The sequence below is a fragment of the Lathyrus oleraceus genome, chromosome 1 (assembly GCF_024323335.1).
Source record: "Lathyrus oleraceus cultivar Zhongwan6 chromosome 1, CAAS_Psat_ZW6_1.0, whole genome shotgun sequence".
In the NCBI taxonomy this organism is placed as follows: domain Eukaryota; kingdom Viridiplantae; phylum Streptophyta; class Magnoliopsida; order Fabales; family Fabaceae; genus Lathyrus; species Lathyrus oleraceus.
Window position 1 is genome coordinate 106,810,845 of NC_066579.1, and position 24,295 is coordinate 106,835,139.

The window sequence follows — 24,295 nt, forward strand, 5'->3', positions numbered from 1 at the left end:
AAATTGTGGTTAATTGCAAATGCAGTTATGATTAACATTATATAGGTCCTGCTAATGATGCTGAAAACCTGTTTAAGCCAAAACCAATCAAGATTAACAACTTATAAGGTGTATGAGAAAATTGGCATTTGCACCCCATGCCTTTCATGCATGCATGAACAGTGTACAATACTGATCCAAAATCACTTAAACAAGGCCCATGCAAGCTTTAGGATTGGTATTTTATGCATATGATCAATCAAAATGATTTTATGAAATTTCCCTTTAAAAACTTCGTGAATGAGCACATGATCATGCAAGTGAAATTCATGCCATGTAATGGATGTTTTGGAAACTACATGTTATGATGAACAAAATGCAAAAAGAACCACCAAAATTGGAGCCTTGGTTTAAAAGTTATGCCCATTTGAAGTTTTAAGCACACTTTGCCATGATTGGATCATATCTCCTCAACCACACATCATAAATCCATATCTTGGACCTTTTGGAAATGGGAGAGAAAGATCTTCAACTTTCATGTTGGACAAAATTTCATTTGAAGCTTTCTTGATGATGTAAGATTGAGTTGAAGTTGGTCCAAAACCTTTCCATTTTTGGAAATTTCAAATTATGGGTCACTTGCTATTTTGGGAAATTTTTGACTTGACTTCAAATTCTTCAATGTGAGTGTTTGAAATGTCAAATGAGACTTGTTTGAACATGAATGAAGCATCTCTAACCACTTCCCACCTCCAAATCCACAGTTGACTTTGCAGTTGACTTGCAGTTGACTTTTATGGGCCTCAGATGATTTGGTCATGCACTGATGAGTTCTGAGCCTTCAACACTTGGCCAAATTGCTTCAAAATGATCCTTGAGTCATGTAAGCTCATTGGAACCACCATAGGGCTTTGATTTCCTGGGAAATGCTCTTGTTGCCTTGCACAGTTGAATCTCCTGACCAGTCTTGACTGATGGAATGCAACATGATATGCAATGCTTATGACCTACCAATGAAATGGCTGTACAAATGGGAGGTGCAAATTTGAGGTGCTACAAAGGGCAGGCATATCCCCAACCTGGTAAAGATATACTCATACATAGGAACCATGAATCCTTCGAAAGTGTTGCATACCCTCTCATCCAGACCTACTGGTAGAATCATCCAATTTGAGGAATTGCCAACTATGATGTTAGTCTAGGTTACGACTTTGGCGGCGTTTAGGACGGAAGGAGTCCAAACTATTTTGGTAGCCACCCAATGGTACCTAATAGTGTTGTTTGAATATATTAATCAAAGACCCCTACAAGTCAATATGTCAACTCTATAATGGTGAATGGGATTGACCCAGGACACGACATCATTTCGCCTCTGGCACTTCATATGACGAGCAATTTCAGTGTCACTAGGATCATGACCAGTTGAATCCCGATATGTTTTGAAAAAACAATCAACATGTTCCCTCCTTTGATAGGAAACCTATATTTGTGCCTCAGTCAAGACAGAAGGAGGCATTAAACTCTCGGAAAGGTTTTTACCGCCATCAGATTTCACAGGGAACAAAGATTCTAGAGTATTCATAGGGAGAGCTTCATCTAAAAGAGATTCTCCAGATGACTCTTCCATCTTCGAATCATCACACAAAATTGTGATTCCTTATTCAAAACTCCCACTTACATAGGGGAATGAATTCGATTCAGACTCCATTCCCTTTTTTAAAGATGAAGAAACAGTTCCCTCTAAGTCACTCTCGATGATAATGGGGTTACTACTTATCATAATGAAAATGCGATAAAAAAATGAGAAAAAGATGAGAGGAAAAGAAGGTACCTTGAAGTATGAGGGTGAAAGCTCTAAAGCAAGGAAGGGAGGTGAAAACTCAAAGCTTTAATGCTTTAAATTACAAACTCGCGATGATGGTTACTCTAGAAGATAAGTGCTCTCAAATAAGAGGGAAAGACTTAGAAAGACAAGGGGAACTAAGACTATAAGATGGCTAAAAAGTTTATCCATGATATTTCTCCATATTTATATGAGTAATGGTAATCAAACAAATCAGAATGAAAGCAAGAAACAAGGGAAAATCAACAGTCATATTCCATATGGGGAAGACAATTGTACTAAAGTGCACTTGAGTACATGGAAAGTTGTGTCACATCATCCTACACCTTTCCAGATTACACGTCAAATAAAAAATGGAAAAAAGTTTCAATAATAGGATTGCATCTAAAGCTCACATATGTATCACACTTTGGCAATACCAAAGTTGCGCATGCCAACCGACGCCTAGACGAGCGTCCTTTAAGGCCGACTACTAATACTGAAAGACTACCCCGACATCAAGCATGTCCAATGAGTCTTCGGGAAACTGTAATGTGTCAGCCAAAGACTCAGGACCTAATACTCTATGTCGGCTAAAGACCTGACCTACTACTTCGCTCTGTCCAAAGGCCCAATAGCATGAGGCCCAATATTCAGCCTACTTAGTCGGGCCCAAGGTATAAATACCATTGTAAAGGGTTCTTAGCTACACAATCTTTAATCTCCAGTTTCATTGTGACTATCTTGAACTTTAAACTTACTTGGGAGTTGGAGTTCTAACCATGCAGGTACTCCCCCTGAATCTACTGTACCGGAGATACCAAATGCAGATTAACGACATCGTATCAAGATTTATATCTCTATTTTAAGAAACACCATGATCGCATCCTTCGATCCATTATGTCACTTTAACGTAGTGCATCAGAAGCTTTATTTTGTCGTAGTTTCCGCAATCATCATCATTTCTGGTTCCACATATGAATAGTCGTTTTTACCTGAATGACAGAGATAACACTCATAAAAGTGAATAATAACAAAGATCAATTACTTAGAGATCTCAAACAAAGCATATTAAAAACATAGTCAAAATACCACTGATCACTTGCCGGCAAAGGCTATTGTCTTGTTGAATACATCAATGTAGTGTGCGTGCACCCCAAAACATCTAAGGGAATCACGACCTATTATCTCCTTAAAATATTTTGGCCTAAGTGAACATAGTCCTTGTAAGAAGTTGGTCATATAGGGTTACCACCACATAGCTATTTAGCATGCTGAGGTCTCGTTCATTAATAGAATTAACTAGACAAATCATTTCACCAACTAAGAACGGTCATATACCACCACACGTAGAATCAATAAAGAGCTCTTAGTTTGTCAATCCTTATTATATCGGGACCTATTAAGTTTCCACGTGTTGAGTCAAATTAAGTCATGGGCTTCATTCCTGGTGGCACTCTTTCATCGATTCCTTTAAGTTTTGGCCTTGTGACCATACTCTTTAAGGAACCCAAAGTCTTTTATGTTTTATAAGGTGTTAGTGGAGTCCTAAAAGCAACATCAATTGATCTCTGGATGACATCCTTTATGGTTTAGACTATGAAGGTATCTGATCGTCTTCGAGCCCTCTAATTTCATTCTTTATTAATTAAAATATTTATGGAAAATGCTTTCGAGGTAGATCTTTCACAAATCCAAGTTTTTTTACCCCTGACTATGAAATACAAATTCCCCAAACTATCCCTATTAATCATTACTCCAATTCATAAAGCCAACACAATAATATTTGAGTCTTGTGGTGTCATCCCATGCTAATGTATCCCGGACATAGGTTTCCTTTGAGAACTCTAATTTATTCAAAAGTAAAAAGCTTAAGGCATAACACGACCAATTAACATCAATAGCACATCGGCGATACAAGGAACGAGTCAATCAATGCACGCCAGAGGAGGACCTATCGACCAAACCGAAGGTCTAATTACTAGTTTCTTAATTGCAACAACTTAAATATACATTATTGATGTTGGAATTTACGTTGCAGTTGGACCCAAAGTTGCACTCCAATATATCCTTGTTAAGGGATCTAGATTGTAATCATTCTAATTACCATACTCAATGATCCTAATATTTTTATTTATTGTCACTACCTTCATGTGTTAGGATTGGGTAATTTGTATGCATGATCCTTCCTTGGATATGGTAGCAAACTCTCTATAGAACTGAACCCTAATTCTTTGTCACCAGTCACCATCATGGCAGGAAACTATCCTACCATCTTTGAAATAGTAACTAGTCCTGAGTTTGATGCTTTGTCTCTAAAAGATGAAGTTGAAGTAGCACGAGCCAAACTCTAAACGATATCCACTAAAAGTGGAACACCAATCTCCAACCTCAAACAAACCACACGATTTAACTCTGAATCTAAAAGAGGAGAGGATATAAATAGAGTTGGTTGATCTGAAGTTGGGCCTATAGAAGGAAATGAAACAATCTCTGATCTCATGAACCAAGTGATTACAATTAGAGTACTCTAATAAAAAAATATAAAATATCAACTCCTAATATCTAAGGTAAGTGCTAAAAATTTATATCCATAATCGAGAAAACACTGATGGGGTCAACCAAAGATTTTGAACCCACTCCTCTAGAAGAAATAAAGTATGAACTAAAAATCTAAAACTCGAAGAGGACAAACTTGAGAAACGAGCGTGTTTGGTTCTTGAAAAAACCTTAAATTCATCTTCTGAAGGGTATGGAAGTAAACTCTAAAAGAGTGTAAAAACATATCAACATGATTAGAAGGGGAGCACAAAGAACTCAATATCCTTTTAGAATTTTTAGTTATACCCCCACCAAATCTACATCACTTTCTTTCCTTTTATGGCCCAATGAAGAAAATATCATATGTGGGATACTAGTCAATATGTATATTATTTTAGATCATATGTGGAATTTTTAGTTCTTAAGTTATATTCTCTTAACTACAGGGCCAACAGTCTTCCAAATCTCTGGTGTTTTTGTAAAAGCTCCTTAACCCTTAAGATGAATTTTATTGGGGACTAATATATCGTTTTCACAACCTTTGTTGATAACTTTCATTTTGGTTTAGTGGCTATCTATGCACCCATTAACTATATTAGAAGAAGACTTCTTTGGTCTGACTTAAACAGTATTCTCCTCAACTTTAAGATACATTGGTGCCTCATAGGTGACTTCAATGTCGTTCTTGCGGCACATGAGAACAAAGGAACCAACAATTCTGCTAAACCTCCCACGAATGAGTTCCTTGGTTGGAAAAACTCTAACGAACTTTTTTACATTCCAACTGTAAGAGCTCCCTTGACTTGGTCTGTAGAAGCATGCTTCAATCCAAAAGAATTTCGATGAATACAACATGTATCAATGCAAAAAGATAAGAGCTTCAAGAGAATTCAAAGCATCAAGTTAATCAAGCCACATATGCATAACAACATTTGGTTCAAGCTTCATTATCAAGCCAACACTTTTGCAAATGTGTTGAATCACTTCTAAGGTATATCTAATTCACTCTTAAATTAGTATACAAGTGTTCAACAATCATGTTTTGCATTTCCATATTTAACCTAACCATTTGTTAACATGTTGAAATGAAAAACACATTTTTCTTAAGATATTTTTCTGTGTTTCAACAGTGTTAACCGGTTAACCATATGGGTTAACCGGTTAACGGCCCTGTTTTTGAAATTCTCAAGTTAACATTATATGCGTTAACCGGTTAACCCATTTGGTTAACCGGTTAACACTGTTCGTTTCAGTTTTTCTTGGCCTCTTTTCATGGAAAATGTTTTCAAATACTTATACCTTTTCACTAATTTTTATGAAGAAAATTATACCTCTTTGAAAAGGTGTTTTGATCAATATAAATTCTGGATTTTTTAAATGAAAAAACACCTCCAAGAACTTTCATAAAAACTCAAGATAATCACTCTTTCATATTTGTCAATTTCTCATAAAAGTGTTCATAACCAATTTTTGAGAAGAAACTTTTTAAACATTCTTGTTTCATCTCATTCCATTTCTTGTTGAACACTTATATATTATTCTTTGAGTGAATTATTTATCCAAGGAGAAGATCAATCAAGAGAAGATTGATAGTACTACACTTTATTCAAATCATCAAAGAAGATTTATTTCTGTTTGACTTGTGATCCAGGATTGTTGGATACAAGGGTTGGTGTTGCAAGAGGATTGTTCTTGCACACTTGATTACCTATAGGTTAGATAGTAAGCATCACCATTGGTGTGAGTAGGCTGTACAATAATTCTAACTATAGTGAAATCTCTTTCGAGTCGAAAGGGGAGTGGAGTACCTTCGGAGTGTGAAGGGAACCACTATAAATTCCGGTGTCTTTTTACTTTCCGCAATTTATTTTTCAGCACTTAAACGTAAAATAACCAAGAACCGGAAACAAGATCGAAGAAATTTTTTACCACCTAATTCACCCCCCCCCCTCCTCTTAGGCGCATTTACAACTTACAATTGGCATCAGATCAAGTTATAGGTAACTTGTTCCTAGAGATCCAGCATGGCTTCCGCAAGCATAAACCCGGTTTTCAAAGATGGTGGAAGTAGCAACATGCCCCCACTCTTCTCCGGAGAATATTTCGATTTCTGGAAAATCAGAATGAAGGCACATCTTGAGGCCCAAGGAGAAGGTATATGGGAAGCAGTTGAAGAAGGTCCACACAAACCGGTGAATGTGGTGAATGGAGTTGGTACTGCAAAGTTGAAAAACACCTATGACGAAGATGATAGGAAAAAGATTATGAATGAGAAGAAGGCAATCAACATACTCCAAAGCGCTCTTAGTATGGACGAGTTCTTTCGTATATCTCAATGTAAATCGGCAAAGGAAATTTAGGACACCTTGGTAGAAACACATGAAGGAACCGCCGAAGTGAAGAGATCGAGGCTAAACACTCTAAGTCAAGAATATGAGATGTTCCGCATGCAGCCCGGTGAATCTATAGTTGCCTTACAAAAGAGATTCGTCCATCTAACAAATCACTTGATTGCTCTCGGTAAAACCTTCACCAATGATGATCTCAACCTGAAAGTCCTAAGATCTTTGACAAGAGAATGGAAACCGAAGGTGACCGCTATTTCGGAAAAGAAGAGTCTCTCAACGATGATATCCGCATCTCTATTTGGCAAACTTCAAGAACACGAATTGGAACTTGGAAGGCTCGAGAAGCACGAAACTCAAGAAAAGAAGTCCAAGGGAATTGCCTTGAAGGTTGATTCAAAAAATGACAAAGATGACGAGACGTCCGAAGATGAGAACTTTATGCTTCTTATGAAGAAGCTTGGTAAGTTTTTTAATAAAAATCAAAATTCCTCTTATCCTAAAAAGAATAAACATTTCAGGAAAAAGGAAGCATCCACATCAATGCAAGACGTCACTTGTTATGAATGTGGAAAGCAAGGTCACATAAAGCCGGATTGCCCGAAACTTGCAAAGAAAGGAGGATTCAAAGGCAAGAAGGAATTCAAGAACAAAAAGGCTTATGTTGCTTGGGATGATAATGAGATAAGTTCATCTTTGGAATCAGAAAGCGATGAATGTGCGAACATGGCTCTTATGGCTTCACATCACTCCGATGAAGAAATCGATGAGGTTAGTAGCAACTTTTCAGTTTATGACAATGACGCACAAGATGTTATAGATGAACTTTTAAAAGAATGCAAGACGTTGTATAAAAGTATTTCATCCCAAACGAAACAAATTTCATCTTTAGAAGAAAATAATATTGCTTTGGAAAAATATATTGAAAGTGAAAAACAAAAGTTGATGGATGAAAAACAAAGTCTTGTATGTAAGAATTGTGAGTCTTTATCTTTCCAAATTGTTCAACTTAAAAGAGTTTTAGAAAGATATGAAAAAGGTCAAATTGGCTTGGAGGAAATTCTTAAGCACCAAAGGTATTCTAATGATAAAAGTGGATTAGGATATTCTAAGTTTTCCAAACCAAGCACAAATGAGACCATTTTGTTAAAGCAAGTGAACAAGTTGTTAAAGAGAAAGTAAACAATTCTAAAAGTGTGCATCAAAGTCATAAAAAGAAAATGATTGCTAAGAAGAAGAATTATGTTCCTAGATATAGAAGTCATTTTCAACCTACTTGTTTTTACTGTGGAATCAAAGGCCACACACCTAATGCTTGTTACGTGCGAAACTTTGGCGTTGCAAAAGGGCATTATGTGTGGGTTAAAAAGGGTACTAACTACCAAGGACCCAAAGAAATTTGGGTACCTAACAAAACTTGATTTTGTTTTGTAGGTATGCTTGAAGACAACTTCGAATCAATGGTATCTTGATAGCGGTTGTTTAAAGCATATGACGGGCGATGTCAACAAATTTTCACATCTATCTTTAAAGGCCAAAGGATATGTTACATACGGTGATGACAATAAAGGAAAGATCCTTGGAGTAGGAACCATTGGAGCACCTCCTTTTACCATCATCGAAGATGTCCTTTATATTGAAGGCCTAAAGCACAACCTACTTAGCATAAGTCAATTGTGTGACAAAGGGTTCCGAATCAACTTCACAAAGGATGAATGTTTAATAGAACATGAAGTCACCCATGACATTTTGCTAAAAGGTAAAAGGTTTAATAATATTTTTATGACTTCATTTGATGACTCTTCCTTGAAGGTAAAATGCTTAATGACGAACAACAACGAGGCTTGGATATGGCATAAAAGATTCGCTCACATTCACATGGAGCACATGAACAACTTGATAAAGCATGATCTAGTTGTTGGTCTTCCAAAGATTAAGTTCATCAAGGATAAGCTATGTGACGCATGTCAAAAGGGAAAGCAAACCAAGACAACTTTCAAATCCAAGAATGTTGTATGTACGTCTAGGCCACTTCAACTCTTGCACATGGATCTCTTCGGTCCATCAAGAACGAAAAGCTTCGGAGGTAATGTTTACGCTTTAGTTATTGTTGATGATTTCTCTAGATATACGTGGACATTGTTTCTAGTGCAGAAAAGTGATGCTTTCAAGGCTTTCAAGAAGTATGCGAAACAAATTCAAAACGAGAAGTCCCTCACAATAACCTCCATAAGAAGTGACCACGGTGGAGAATTCCAAAACACATTCTTTGAAGAATTTTGCGAAGAGCACGAAATTTCCCACGACTTCTCCGCACCACGAACACCACAACAAAACGGTGTCGTAGAAAGAAAGAATAGATCTTTGGTGGAGCTCGCAAGAACAATGCTCAGTGACTCCAACCTTCCTAATTATTTTTGGGCGGATGCAGTTAGCACAACATGTTTTGTAAGCAACCGTGTCAACATTCGGCCGATTCTCAAAAAGACTCCATATGAGCTATTCAAAGGAAGGAAGCCCAATATATCTTTCTTTCACATTTTTGGGTGCAAATGTTTTGTCCTCAACAATGATAAGGACAACCTTGGTAAGTTCGATGAGAAATTCGACGAAGGTATCTTCCTTGGCTACTCCCTATCTAGTAAGGCATTTAGAATTTTCAATAAAAGAACTCTTTCTATTGAAGAATCAATGCATGTATCTTTTGATGAAACAAACCCCTCGAAAGAGGATAACATTATTATTGATGATGATGATGATATAATAGATATGTCACAACAACAAAAGGAAGTTCCAAATGATCAACCAATATCACAAGGAGATGACTCACCAATCATTGAAGAACATCATGATCTACCGAAAGAATGGAGAACTCATAGAGATCACCCGATCGATAAAGTTATTGGTGATATTGGCCAAGGCGCTGCAACACGACTAAACCTCAAGGATGCTTGTCTCAACATGGCTTTTGTATCTCAAATAGAACCAACCAAAGTCGATGAAGCCTTAGGCGACGATCAATGGATAGTAGCAATGCAAGAAGAACTCAACCAATTCGAAAGGAATCAAGTTTGGAGTCTTGTACCAAGACCGAACAACAAGCACATCATAGGAACAAGATGGGTGTTCAAGAACAAACTTGATGAGAATGGGATCATAGTTCGTAACAAAGCAAGATTGGTCGCACAAGGATACAACCAAGAGGAAGGAATTGATTTTGATGAGACGTTCGCTCCGGTAGCAAGATGGATGTCAAAAGCGCTTTCCTAAATGGCTATATCAATGAAGAAGTCTACGTCAAACAACCTCCGGGTTTTGAAGACTTCAAGAATCCTTCACATGTTTACTAGTTGAAGAAATCACTATATGGCTTAAAGCAAGCACCAAGAGCGTGGTATGACCGCCTCAACAACTTTCTATGTGAAAAGGGATTTGTAAAAGGAAAGGTTAACAAGACTTTGTTCATAAAGAAGATCAAGGGTAGCACCTTATTGGCTTAAGTCTATGTCGACGACATCATCTTCGGTTCAACCAACAAAGATCTTTGCAAAGAGTTTTCAATTATGATGCAAGGAGAATTCGAGATGTCCATGATGGGAAAATTGAACTATTTTCTTGGACTACAAATCAAGCAAACAAAGGATGGAATCTTCAATAACCAATCCAAGTATTGCAAGGAATTATTGAAAAGATTCGATATGGATAGTTGCAAAGTGATGTCCACTCCTATGGGATCCGGAACGTACGTTGATCAAGATGAATCCGGAGTTTCAATAGATATCACAAAATATCGAGGTATGATTGGTTCATTACTATATTTGACGGCAAGTCGTCCTGACATTATGTTTAGTGTATGTTTGTGTGCATGCTTTCAAGCAAATCCGAAGGAATCGCATCTCACCATCGTGAAAAGGATTATGAAGTATCTCAAAGGAACAACGAACGTCGGACTATGGTATCCAAAAGGTAGTATATGTTCCTTGATTGGTTATTCTGACGCTGACTATGCAGGATGTAAGACCGATAAGAAAAGCACAAGTGGTACTTGTCACATTCTCGGGAATGCACTAGTGTCGTGGGCATGCAAGAAGCAAGCCTGTGTCGCACTTAGCACGGCCGAAGCGGAGTACATTGCAGCAGACAGTTGTTGTGCACAGATTTTATGGCTTAAGCAACAACTTCTTGATTTTGGTGTAGATCTCGGCTGCATTCCTCTTCAATGCGATAACACAGGTGCCATCAACATCACAAAGAACCCGGTCATGCATTCAAGGACAAAGCACATAGATATCCGGCATCATTTCCTTCGAGATCACGTGCTTAACGGAGATGTAGATGTTACGTTCGTGGATACACATAACCAACTTGCCGACATATTCACAAAACCATTGGCTAAAGAGCAATTTTTCAAGATTCGGCGAGAACTTGGTATTCTCAATGAAGGTGACATCTAACCTTTTCTTAAAATTGCTTGTTATGTGTTATAGTAGCTTAAAATATGCTTATTTTCACCTTTTGTGTTATGTAATGCTAGCACTCTTTTTTCGCCATTTTTAGTTTTTCTTACTTTCGTATGTCCGAAAATTATCGGTTTCAAAATATTTTTTGATCGGAAGTTGCATATTGATAAGTGCTAATACTTTGTGAAAATTTTTTGTGAAAATATTTTCCCATTTCTTCAAAACAAAGTTGCTGTTTTTTATTATTTTTTGAAAATTTTAGCCCGTTAACCGGTTAACGCTTCCCAGACAGCAGTTCTGCGTTATTTTTTAAAAGTACAAAATGTTTACAATTTTTATTTTTTTTAGTTTTTGGTATGCGTGTTATTTATGGTGCATGTGCTTTAATCCTTACCAATACCTCATAACTTCTATTCTTCCTACTTTGACTCACCATAAACACTGTTCCGAAAATCCCTCTACAAACCCTAGAATCTCCATCTTCTTCCATGGCTCCTCCAAGAAAGGGAAAGGCTCATGTGTCAGTGTCAAGCAGTGAAGAGAAAGAGATGCAAATGGAAACAGCAAAGAAGAGAAGAATGGATTTCAAGGTCAGGGTTAGACATCTTCTCAAGGGTAAGTATGTGAACCTAAAATCCTTCACACCTCTTACTTTCACCTTCCCCGAGCTGTTGAAATTTCAAGGGATGCATGAGTTTATCACTGATAATGGAAAAATTTACCCAGATTTGGTAAAATCATTTTTTAACCATTTCACTTTGAACCTGGATGATAATGATAAACATATGTTGTTTGCTACTGTGAGAGATTGTGAGATTGAGACAGACCTAGGCTTGCTGGTTGCTTCTCTTAGGATTCCATATTCGGGATTTTTTCTCCGGAAAGGGGTTAACCATGTGGATGGCAAATGGGATAAATATGACAAAATGGAGTATTATTACTCAATCTGCAGATTTCCAAGGGCTATTATTGTTTTGGGTCAGCGTACTTCTTGCACACTCTGCTATGCGAAGAATTTGTCAGTTGATGATCGGATGCTACACTATGTTATCTGTCATGTTTTGTTGCCAAAGGACTCAAATCTTTCTCAAATCAATGACTTGGAGATGCAGGTTATATTTGCTGTGAAGAACAAGATCAAAGTTAATTGGCTTCCAACTATGTTGTACCATCTCAAACAACAACTCACCCTAAAGACTAGGCTGCCCTATGGTCGTCTTATTTCAAGAATTTTGGAATCTAACGACATGGAAATCGGAAGAGAACCGTTCATTGCAATGACCACAACCGCAAATGAGATCAACGGAGTTACAATCATGAAGAATACCGACATAGCTCAATGCAACGACGGATCGTACAAATATGATGACGGGTCCTCTTCATCCAACTTTCCTATCCCGGAGGGTGGCATTACCAACGAGTTCCTTTATACCACCATGATGAGCCAACACCGTGAAACTACCCGTGCAATCAAAAGCCTTCGTAACCTTGTGTTGAGTTCCCGTAACCTTCCCAAGGATGATGATGAAGGTGTCGCCGGTAGTGAAGCGGAAGGAGAGGATAGTGAGGACATGTCGGATGAAGATTAAAGCACCATGTCTCTTTGTGTTGTTGTTACGTTTTCTTATGTTTTTTAGTTCTAGTTTATGATTATGATGATGCTCGGTTTTATGTTTACCGTACTCTTAACCATTTAATCCAATTATGTTTATGTTATCATGTGTGTTTGAATGCGTATACTATATTAATGATTACATAATGCGTGTATGCTTATATGTTTTTTTTCATAAGCCTCTTCCTTTTTGCTAATGCCAAAGAGGGAGAAGACTTCTTTCTCTAATATTCTCTCTATGCAGAATTTTTTGTGTTATGCTTCTCATTTAGGGGGAGTTCTTGAACTTAGGGGGAGAATCAAATTAGAAACTTCACTCTTAAGCATCTCTCTCAAAGTTGGTTGTCATCATCAAAAAGGGGGAGATTGTAGAAGCATGCTTCAATCCAAAAGAATTTTGATGAAGACAACATGTATCAATGCAAAATGATAAGAGCTTCAAGAGAATTCAAAGCATCAAGTTAATCAAGCCACATATGCATAGCAACATTTGGTTCAAGCTTCATTATCAAGCCAACACTTTTGCAAATATGTTGAATCACTTCTAAGGTATATCTAATTCACTCTTAAATTAGTATACAAGTGTTCAACAATCATGTTTTGAATTTCCATATTTAACCTAACCATTTGTTAACATGTTGAAATGAAAAACACATTTTTCTTAAGATAATTTTCTGTGTTTCAACAGTGTTAACCGGTTAACCATATGGGTTAATCGGTTAACGGCCCTGTTTTTGAAATTCTCAAGTTAACGTTATATGTGTTAACCGGTTAACCCATTTGGTTAACCGTTTAACACTGTTCGTTTCAGTTTTTCTTGGCCTCTTTGCATGGAAAATGTTTTCAAATACTTATACCTTTTCACTAATTTTTATGAAGAAAATTATACCTCTTTGAAAAGGTGTTTTGATCAATATAAATTCTGGATTTTTTAAATGAAAAAACACCTCCAAGAACTTTCATAAAAACTCAAGATAATCACTCTTTCATATTTGTCAATTTCTCATAAAAGTGTTCATAACCAATTTTTGAGAAGAAACTTTTTAAACATTCTTGTTTCATCTCATTCCATTTCTTGTTGAACGCTTATATATTATTCTTTGAGTGAATTATTTATCTAAGGAGAAGATCAATCAAGAGAAGATTGATAGTACTACACTTTATTCAAATCATCAAAGAAGATTTATTTCTGTTTGACTTGTGATCCAGGATTGTTGGACACAAGGGTTGGTGTTGCAAGAGGATTGTTCTTGCACACTTGATCACCTATAGGTTAGATAGTAAGCATCACCATTGGTGTGAGTAGGCTGTACAATAATTCTAACTATAGTGAAATCTCTTTCGAGTCGAAAGGGGAGTGGAGTACCTTCGGAGTGTGAAGGGAACCACTATAAATTCCGGTGTCTTTTTACTTTCCGCAATTTATTTTTCAGCACTTAAACGAAAAATAACCAAGAACTGGAAACAAGATCGAAATTTTTTTTACCACCTAATTCACCCCCCCCCCCTCTTAGGCGCATTTACAACTTACATGGTCAAATAGAATATTGGGAGAATCACATACCCTTAAAAGTCTAGACAAATCTATTTGCAACACGGAATGACTTGCCTATTGTATTAAAAACCTCTTGTCTAACCCTTCCTAAAGTCAGATCTGATCACCATCCTTTGAGGTTAGAATTTAGCTTCACCACTCCATCCTTCTCCTCTCATTTTAAAATCTTATAGATGTGGACTACTTACCCTTCGTTTAGATGTGGTTAGATGTATCTGGAATGTTAAGATCCATGGTTGCCCCATGTATGTCCTTTCCCAAAATCTTAAAACTCTTAAAGGAAATATCATAAGCTGGAATCATTCTACCTTTGGTAATGTCCACCTCAAGGTCAATGAGGTTGAGGACATATTAGACAAGGTCTAGTTAAGAATTCTAGAGGATTCCAATACTAGGGATCTTAGAGCTGAGGGAAAAAGCATCATGTCTGACTTGGAATTAGCCTTTCAAAGGGACAATCTCTTTTGGAAAGAAAATGTGAAAGTAAACAGGGACTTATAGGGAGATAAAAACACTAAGTTTTTTCACAGGATGGCAAAGATCAAGCAAGCAACCAAAATTATTTTTTCCCTTAATATCAATGGCACTTTCTGCATATACCAAGAAGACATAGGAGCTCATGTGGTTGACTATTTCAAAAATGGATTAGGACCATTCTTGACTCACCAAAGATATTTATTTATTTCAATGGAAAGCTCAATGGAATCTTTGGTTGTGAGAGATAGGTCAGACAAGGGGACCCTATATTCTCTCTTCTTTTCTGTATTGTTGAGGCGGTCCTCAATAGGAGCCTCTTAAGACTAGTGTCTTAGAAAATGGTGAAGCTCATTTCAGGGCCAAAAGGTTTTGAAGTGCCTTCTTGTTGTCTGTTTGTAGATGATTTCATGATATTATGTAAGGGTGATAACACTATACTCAGATCTTTCATCAATTTGTTCACTAGGTATGCTTTTGCATCAGACCAATGTGTCAACCCTGACAAGTTTTTCCCCTTCACTAGTTCTATGTCAGATTCTAGGCAGTGGCATCTATCTTCCTTGTTAGGCTTCAAGCTTGGATCCCTTTCCTTCTCTTACTTAGGGGTCCCCATTTTTTAAGGTAAGCCTAAGGTTATCCACCCCATGCCCATTTTGGACAAGATCAAGTCCAAATTTACCACCTTGAAATCCTCTGTTCTCAGTTTTTCTGGTAGAATGAAGTTGGTAAAATTTATTATTCATGCAATGTTGTCTCACAAATTTTCTATATATTCTTGGACTATTTATTTATCCAAAGAGATTGAGAAAAGCATTAAAAAAATTGTTTGGTATAGTAATATCATGAAGGCCAAGTTAGTGATTGTGGCTTGGAAAAGGATTTGCAAGCATTTGGATCAAGGGGGCTTGGTCTAACATCCATCACTTCTTTCAATAATGCTACCAACCTCAAGTCTTATTGGGATATTTTTAGCTATAATGAACCTTGGTCTCTCATTCTAAAAGTCAAATTCCTGAAAAATGGTGTCCCCATTTTTTACCATATTTCTTTTTAAATTTGGAGTAGTATCAAGAGTGAGTGTTATTTTGTGAGTGTCAACTACAAGGATATCATTGGCAATGCTATTACCACCAAATTTTGGTTGGATCCTTGGATCGGTCTACCTCTGATCCAAAACATTCATGACAGGTCCGACATCAATACTAGCACAATGGTTTCTAACTTCCTTCATCAAGGTCCTTGGAATCTCATCGAACACATTCTTCATTTAGTGCCAAATCTGCCTACGAAGTTTTTCAAATCACTCACCATTTAGATCTGAGATATGATTCCCTTGTCTGGATCCACTCCAATAATGTTGAGTTGAACCTTAAAGATGCTTATCACATAAAAAATCAGGCATTTGCCTCATGTTTCCTAGGCCAGAAACATTTGGAATGTTGACACTCACCCTTCCAAGGCCTAAATACAAAGTGGTCGAAAGCTCAAGATTCTGAGGATTGATGGTGGTGGAGAATATGTGTCAAAAGACTTCTACATATTATATGAGAAATAAGGTATTGTGCATGATTCGGTGCCACCCTACACTCCATAAAAAATGGAACTGCTGAAAGGAAGAATAGAACCATCATGAATATGGTGAAAGTATGTTGAAAGGAAAGCATTTACCCAAAGAATTATGGGGGGAAGTTGTGTCGACTACAACATACATACTGAATAGATGTCAAACAAAAATTTTAGAAGGAATCACACCAAAATAATATTGCTCTAGTTTCAAGCCTAGCTTGATTCATCTGAAGGTATTTGGATCTATAACACATAGACATGTGTAGCGGGGTATTCGTTACCATTAGATATATTGACTAAATCCAAGGTAAATCATACAAGTCGAGTCGCCACCGCACTTCTATTTATCCAAAGGAATGGTTAGAAAGCGAACAAAAACCTAAAAGTTTTATCGAATCAAAAACTAGTAAAAATGTCAGAGATCTGGGTAAGGGGGTTGGTTATGCAATGGGAAGGTGCTAGGCACCCAAAACATCCTAGGTACTCCTAGGGAGCCCTTTTCACATTTGTTGTAAGGTTGGTATTTTGTGAAAATTTATTTGTGCAAACATGATTGAAGAGATGAGAAGAGAATATACAAGTTTATTTACATTTGTGTTTGGATGGATAAACCCATTGCCTACGTACCATCTTAAAAAAGATTAGGATCAAAACCTCGTAGTTCGGGGTAAAAATTCCAAAATGAATTGGTGAATTGATTGGTCCAAAAGCCTTAAGGTCTTTTGTTATCCAAGGGAGAAAACTCAACCTAAAACCACAAATCCACCATGTGAGGATAGCTTCAACATGCTAGTGAGGGGTTAACCCTATAATAAGCATGGAAGACTCATTGTCCATCACTAAGGATATAGGTGAGTATTACATCTATCACATGGATAACTCAAACCTAATAGCTAAAGGTTATGAAAAAGTTTTGATTAAGAGAGTGGCCATTGAAACCACAAAAAGACATTTGAATGGGTTATATTTACCAATGGAAAGTATTTACAAAAATGGTCAAAGTTGACTTAGAAGTTCAATTCAAAATAAGTATTATAAAAAGAGAGTTTGAAAATCAAAAGCATAAGGATTAGGTTTCTAATGTTGAAAACAAGTGTTAGATGTTTGCACAAAAGTTTTGGCTTGGGTTAGAGTGGAGGGAAGAAGAAGAATGGCTAGAGTCCTAAACATGCAAAGAGGTGAAGGATAAGAAACAAAACCACAAAAGGAGTTCCTCTCTTGAGATCATATGGATGATCCAAGTAGCTCCCATCCTTTGGAATAAGCAATCACATAAGCATAAACTCAAGCAATCAACAATCAAATGAACTCTTGGAAGGTTCCTCAATGTATCTTTAATCTCTCTCTCTTAGGAGCTCATGGTAATGGTTCCTCAATTTGGCTCAAGTGGAAATCCCTAGCACAAAGAAACACACACATCAAAAGGTTCTATTAACAATTAAAGAATAGACAAGAGGGAGTTTAGAATATGGTCCTTTCAATGTTCATCTTCAAGTTTTAAGCATTCTAAAGGCATGAGGCCTAGTTGCTCTTTGACATTTATAGCACTCTAAAGGCATGAGGCCTAGTTGCTCTTCAAACTCCATTATCTTGGGTAAAGTCCTAAGATCTAAGTCCATTTTGTCCAATTCTTTGCATTTGGTTCATAACAAACAGACAAACACAAGCACAAAAGATATATATACAATTATATCCTCAAGTGAGCAAAAGGAAAATTGCATTAACATAAACATGTGCTCAAGTGAGCAAAGGGCAAATTGCATTAACATAAACATGTGCTCAAGTGAGCAAAGGAAAAAGCAAATGAATAATATGTACAAGAATAGTAAATTGCATAAAAGTAAAGAGCAAAAAGTAAATGTTAATTGTTAATGGTTAGTATTAGTAGTTAGTGTGCCATAAGGCAAATTTAGCGTTATGTTAAACAATCGTAATTGGACTTATGTAGAAGTCACAACTATCTGAGGCCGGTCAATAATAATGTAGGCAAACAACACAAGTTAGAAGTCTTGATTAGTGAACCAAGTTTCAACAACTTGCCATGCCAAAAAAGAAGAAGAGAATTGATCTTGTATTGGTTTAAGTCTTTTGCATGATTTAGGAAACAACCTATCCTTAATGCAAAGCCATTCACTTGATCAATTGATCAAGATGAATTAGATTTGAATCAAGGAAGATTAAGTCTCCCTAATCAATGCTAACTTATCAACCTTTAACTCATTGATCAAAAAGAAAGAAGAAGAAGAAGGAGATGAATAATGGATAATGGAAAAGGAAAGAATAAAGTGCATTAAGATGAAATAAAATGTACCAATCCATGTGTGTTGACCAAATGACATTGAAAGTCAAAGTCAAACAATGAAAAACCAGAAATGGGATGAAGATTGGAGGTCAAATAATAAGCAAAATATTTTTGGCATTTTTAATATTAAAATAAACTTGAATTAAAAATAAAAGAAAGGTCAAACTTCAAAATCACTTCAAATCAACCTTGAAAGGTCCAAGTGATTTATCCCAAGTTCAACAAGGTCAAACAAAGTTTCACCAAAAATTTCAGCATTTTTAAAAGTCAGAAACTATTTTTTATCAATTAAAAATGAATAAAAATAACCTAATTGAACTAAAATCTCAAATAAATCTCAAATCAATTAAAGAATTGATGAGAATATTTTTCATAGATCCATCATCATTCAAATAGGTTAGGAAAATATTTTTGTATTTTTTGAATATAAAAAACTATTTAAAATGAATTAAAAATAACCAGAAAAGAGAAAATTCACAAAAAATATCAAATGAAAAAATAAAAAATATTAAAAATCAATTTTAGAAACTAGAAATTATTTGGAGACGAATGCAATTGGTCCCATATTTTTTGGATTTAAAATGAAGAAGATATGAATTTTTGAAAATAATGGAAATAAAACAAATTAAATCAGAAATTAGGAAATTCAAAAAAACCAGGAGTGTCTGATCAAGCCTCATTAATTGACGTGGCTGATTAGACGCTCCACATGCGCGCTTCCACCATAGGCAAGAGTCCACGCGTAACACAATGAATTATTAAAAGTCATCAGAAGCAATGACCAGGATTAGATCTGGAGATGCCATCACACGGTCCACAATCCATCTGGCAAAGGGACGGTGACCGGAGCCACCGTCTTCTCCGGTGAGCATGAAGATTCCGGCCAAAATTGCAGGTAATGAAAACTTAACCAAAATACACAATCCATACATCAAAATGAAGCTGGGGTGATGTACATCACCCCTATAACCTTAAATTGTACTCAAGCTTGCTATAGAATAAGAAATTTGAGCTGGAAGATTCAGGTACAAAAATTACAGTTCATCAAAACACAAAATCAAAGCCACCACTGGCTTGCCTCTCAAGTGAGGACTTCAGCAAACACAATATCCAAGCAAATAGATCAAAGAAAAGTGAGTTTCGAAGAGAAAACCAATTGAAGAACAACCATGAATTGTGAAGAACTGAGCTCTTTTCCTTGCTTCCTTTGGCAAAACAGAAGTGCAATGGACGGAGGGATGAAGGTCTAGGAGCTTTAGATCCAAAGATTCTACCGGATTTGGTGGAATTTTAGATCTGAAAAAAAATGAAGAAAAGTGAAATAGCTCCTTTGGTGAGAGGTTTGGTTTTCAGTTCAGCAACATTTCAGGTTGATTCATGGATGAAATTTGAATGGAGTGAGGCTTCTATTTATAGATGGAGAGGCAAGGCAAGTGTGATTAATCTGTGTGCATGGCAAATGGATACTCTTTGCATGGGCTTGCATGACCATTCAAAAAGGCCCAAATTCAATGCCAAATGCAATCTGAAGCATAATTGAACTAAAATGGTCGTGTAATTGGCAATGCACAAGCTTGTATAATGAGTTCCAACATGTTATGCACAATTATGCCTAAAACTTCTCCTCTTCGAAAATGCCATTTGCCAAATCCAAAAATGAGCATGTGAGTAATGGTTGGAAAGGTCTTGATGCAAGGAACAAATGCTATGTTGGGAAAAAATCCATTTGAAGTGTGGAAATTAGTGAATTTTGAGTTTAAAGTGTAAGGTGCAAAACATGTAAAGGCAAGGTTTCCAAATTTGGCCAATGTTCAAGCCCCTCTGTTTTGATGATGCACGCCTAAAATTGAAAAACCTCCAACATCAAAGTCGTAGATCTTTTCAAGGCAATCAAAATGAACTTATATTTTGCATCATTTGGATTTTTGATGAAAGAGTTATGGGCACTTTAAGTTGGACTTTTTTGTCTTTCAATGCATTTGGTCCAAAGTGACCTATACTGTTTTGCATTATCACATTTATTTCCTTTGAGATTTTGAAATTTTGTTCAACATAACATTTTAAGTAGACATATTAAGCTTTCCAATGCATTTAATCCCACCTCAAAATCATAAAAAATGAATGACTTATGTTCTTGGGAAGTTGACCCAAAATTAGGGTTTCAGTCAAAATGACCTATAATGTATTGGAATGGGAGATGACCTTCCAAGCTTCAAATCAATTTTTGATGAACATGAAAGTTGTTCATATAGTCCTTAATAACATTTTTTACTTTGGGATCATCTCCATTTGACTAACACATAAAACGTTAGGTCTCAGTACATTTCAAAATAATCAGATGAATTGACTGATCAACTTCTCAAGTTCACAACTCATGTCTTGATGAATTGATGATTGAGGACACTCAAATAAGTTCAAATATGCATGAAATGATGAATTAAAGAACTTCCCTTGATTGTATTTGATCATGGGCTGAGGTTGCTTCAAGAGCAAGGTATTGTGGATGATCAGATGAACTAGGGTTTCCTTGGGGAACAGACCTCAAACCCTTTGACTTGCTTTGATCAAAATGATGAATTGAGATGCTAGGGAGGCATACTTGATGGATGAGAGCTTTGGGAGCCATTACCATGTTTGCTATCATCTTCACTTGGCCATATCTCTGCACAAAGGATCTCCTTGAAGCTCTTGACTTTGTGATTGCTCAAGCTACAAACAAAAGATGTTAGTGACATATTTTTGTGCTTTTGGTTAGTAAACAAAATAAGAAAAGCAATAATATACAATTCAAGCATGCTTGGTGATCTCAAACCACTCACAAGAGGTCCCACCCAAAGGTAAAGGGAACCAAGATGCTTATGATCATTGAGGCAATGCAAATGCAATGTTATGAAGCCATTAGGGATCTTAGGGTCAAAATTAGGGTCTTACAAATGCCCCTATTTAAGGTCATTCTAGCCGGAGAAGTGAAGGTTAAAATCTTCGTCTCTACGAGGTAGAATGGGCTTAAATAATAACAAAGAGACGAATTTTGGTCCCTAAGAGACCTCATGATGCAAATGTATGTATGCAAAAAAGTAATACTCTGTGGAGATAGGTGTCCACAAAGAAAGAAAAGAAATCAGGAGAAGCTGATAATCCATATGAGTAATTTACTCCATGGGACAGAGACTCTGGGACTCTTATGGGGATGGAAAAGGGGATAAATTGCGTGAGCAGGGCACGACTCAAAGCTTGGGGAGCAGAATTCCAAAAGGAGTAAATCCATGGGAAGACTCGAGCTGACTCGAAGATGTATGTATTGGGGAATATGCCAATACAGCAAAAATTATCCATAACGGATACTTCGGATGAAAATCCGGACTCAGATGGGGAAAATCCACTACGGGACTTCACTGGGGAAACACCAGGATGAGGTATCACCGGTTATTGGGTAATAAGCTCAAGGAGACATGTGATTCGAACACCGGTATGAGGGTGAGAGAACAACATGCTCGGGGAGAATGAATATCTAAGACCGGTATAAGGGTGGGAGATATCAAACATCCGAGATCATCTGAGGAAGACCAAAAAGGTACGTTTCAGCTCAGGAAAAACTGACTCCGCAGAGGGACACAAGGTCATAATAGGGAGCAGAAGAGAAGGAACACCAGGGATGCCGGTTACTGGGCATATAATAGGTGACCAACCAAGGCGTGAATTGGGGAATACTCCCAAGACACTCATCATCCAAAAGAGTGCTAAATGCAAACTCGATAATAGGATGGGCATTCAATTCCAAAAAGGGATACGAATCTTACTCAACTTGGGGAAGAACAAAAGGCTTCGACCAAAGAGTGCATGAGATATATTATCTATTACCATCAGAACATAGATAATATACTCGCATGGAAGATTATCCATAACCAGTTACTGGGTTAATAAAGGATAAATCAACCTACAAAGAAAGGCATCGGGATACCGAAACTAGGTATATAATGATGACCATTCAAGGGGAGCAACAACCATTACCGGTAATTGCTAAATGAAAGATGACTTGCTGGGGATAAACTGCCTAATCAGAGCAATTATCCAAGAGATATACCACCGGGGTGAAGGACTTATCAATACCGAATATTGGATAATGATAACCGTCAAGGAGGGGATTACATCTACCGGATACTGGGTTGAAAACCACGAAAAGGTAACCGTCATCGATTAGGATGAAAAAGAGGTTAACTCTGCAAGGGGATGAAATAGGGTTTACAACTACGGGTATAAGGGTAGAAAACCACAGACTCCTCCAGGGATAAGATGAATGATTACTGATTATTCATTTATACCACAGGGAAGCGCAGGAAACAGTCACAAGAGGCCAATCTAGGATCAAACTAAAGAGGCAAGCTGAATCAAGACTCGTCCCAGTGAGGATATAACTCAGTGGGGACTCCCATCCCAATATATGTGTTGGGAGGAAACAGAAATAATCATCATCCACGAGGATATAACTCGGTGGGGAATATGGGAGGAAAGATAAACACTTTCTGCTTAAGGAGCTGACTCTATATGGGGGAGTTCAGACACCGACATCTGCTTGGGGAAATGTATTACCCACTAGCAGGGGATCGCAAACAAAGATATATGGCAAAGAATGCGATATGAATATCCGAATGTTTGAAAATTAAATGCACACATGCGTAGTTTATGTATGATGAATGCTGACAACTAGGCATTTCTAACACCAACAAGTCTAGCGAATAAGTACACAAACGTCCGGTACTACATCTCAAGGATCTCTTCAAGGGAGGAGCGTCAGTCGTCCCTACTAGGGCAAAGTCACTGCACAGATGGACTCCGACGTAGGGGCAACTCTACTGGGAATTTATCCAAAGGGGCATCAAATACCGTATTACCAAAGAAATCACATCTGCTGAGGAGGAAAGATCACTACCTTGCTGAAGGGAGGAGAGATGAACATCTTACCAAACACCCTGTTCGGTAGAAAAACCACAAAAGTCTCCGGAGGAAGAGGATACAAGCAGGCCTGGGATGTGAACAAATGTCCTACCCTGTTGGGGATCAGACCATCCTCGGGAGAGCACTGAAGATCTCTTGAGTATCCTTATGTCATTGTGAATGTTCACTTTGTTTAAAAACAAATTATGAAAAATTTGATTATTTAAAACAATGATATTTTTTTTCAATTAAAACATGCAAAACATTTGTTGAATAGAAACAAATAAGAGTGCAAATAAATGGATAAGGGCTCAAATTTATTTGATGGAATGGTAGTCTGCAAATGGCAAGACTCCATAGATCTTTACAAATTTGAGATTGGTGATGTATATTGGAAAAGGGCTACATTGAACATAATGACCATTTCTCCACCAATTATGAATCCGATGTATTTGAAGCTTTGGTTGATGATGAATGATCGAGAATCTCTGACGGATAACAGTTGTAGAACAAAGTCTTGTCAAGATACAGTTACTTGCCAAATCCCTATTTTTTGCCTAGATTGCCCCAAGGTGAGGCATTCAATCTAGCGGGATACATATATTCATCTTTTTTATATGTCTCTAACTTTTCCCTGGATCGCCCTTTCGGGTTTTCAATCCACCGAGACGCTCATTTTTTCCTAAGCCGCCCTTTCGGGT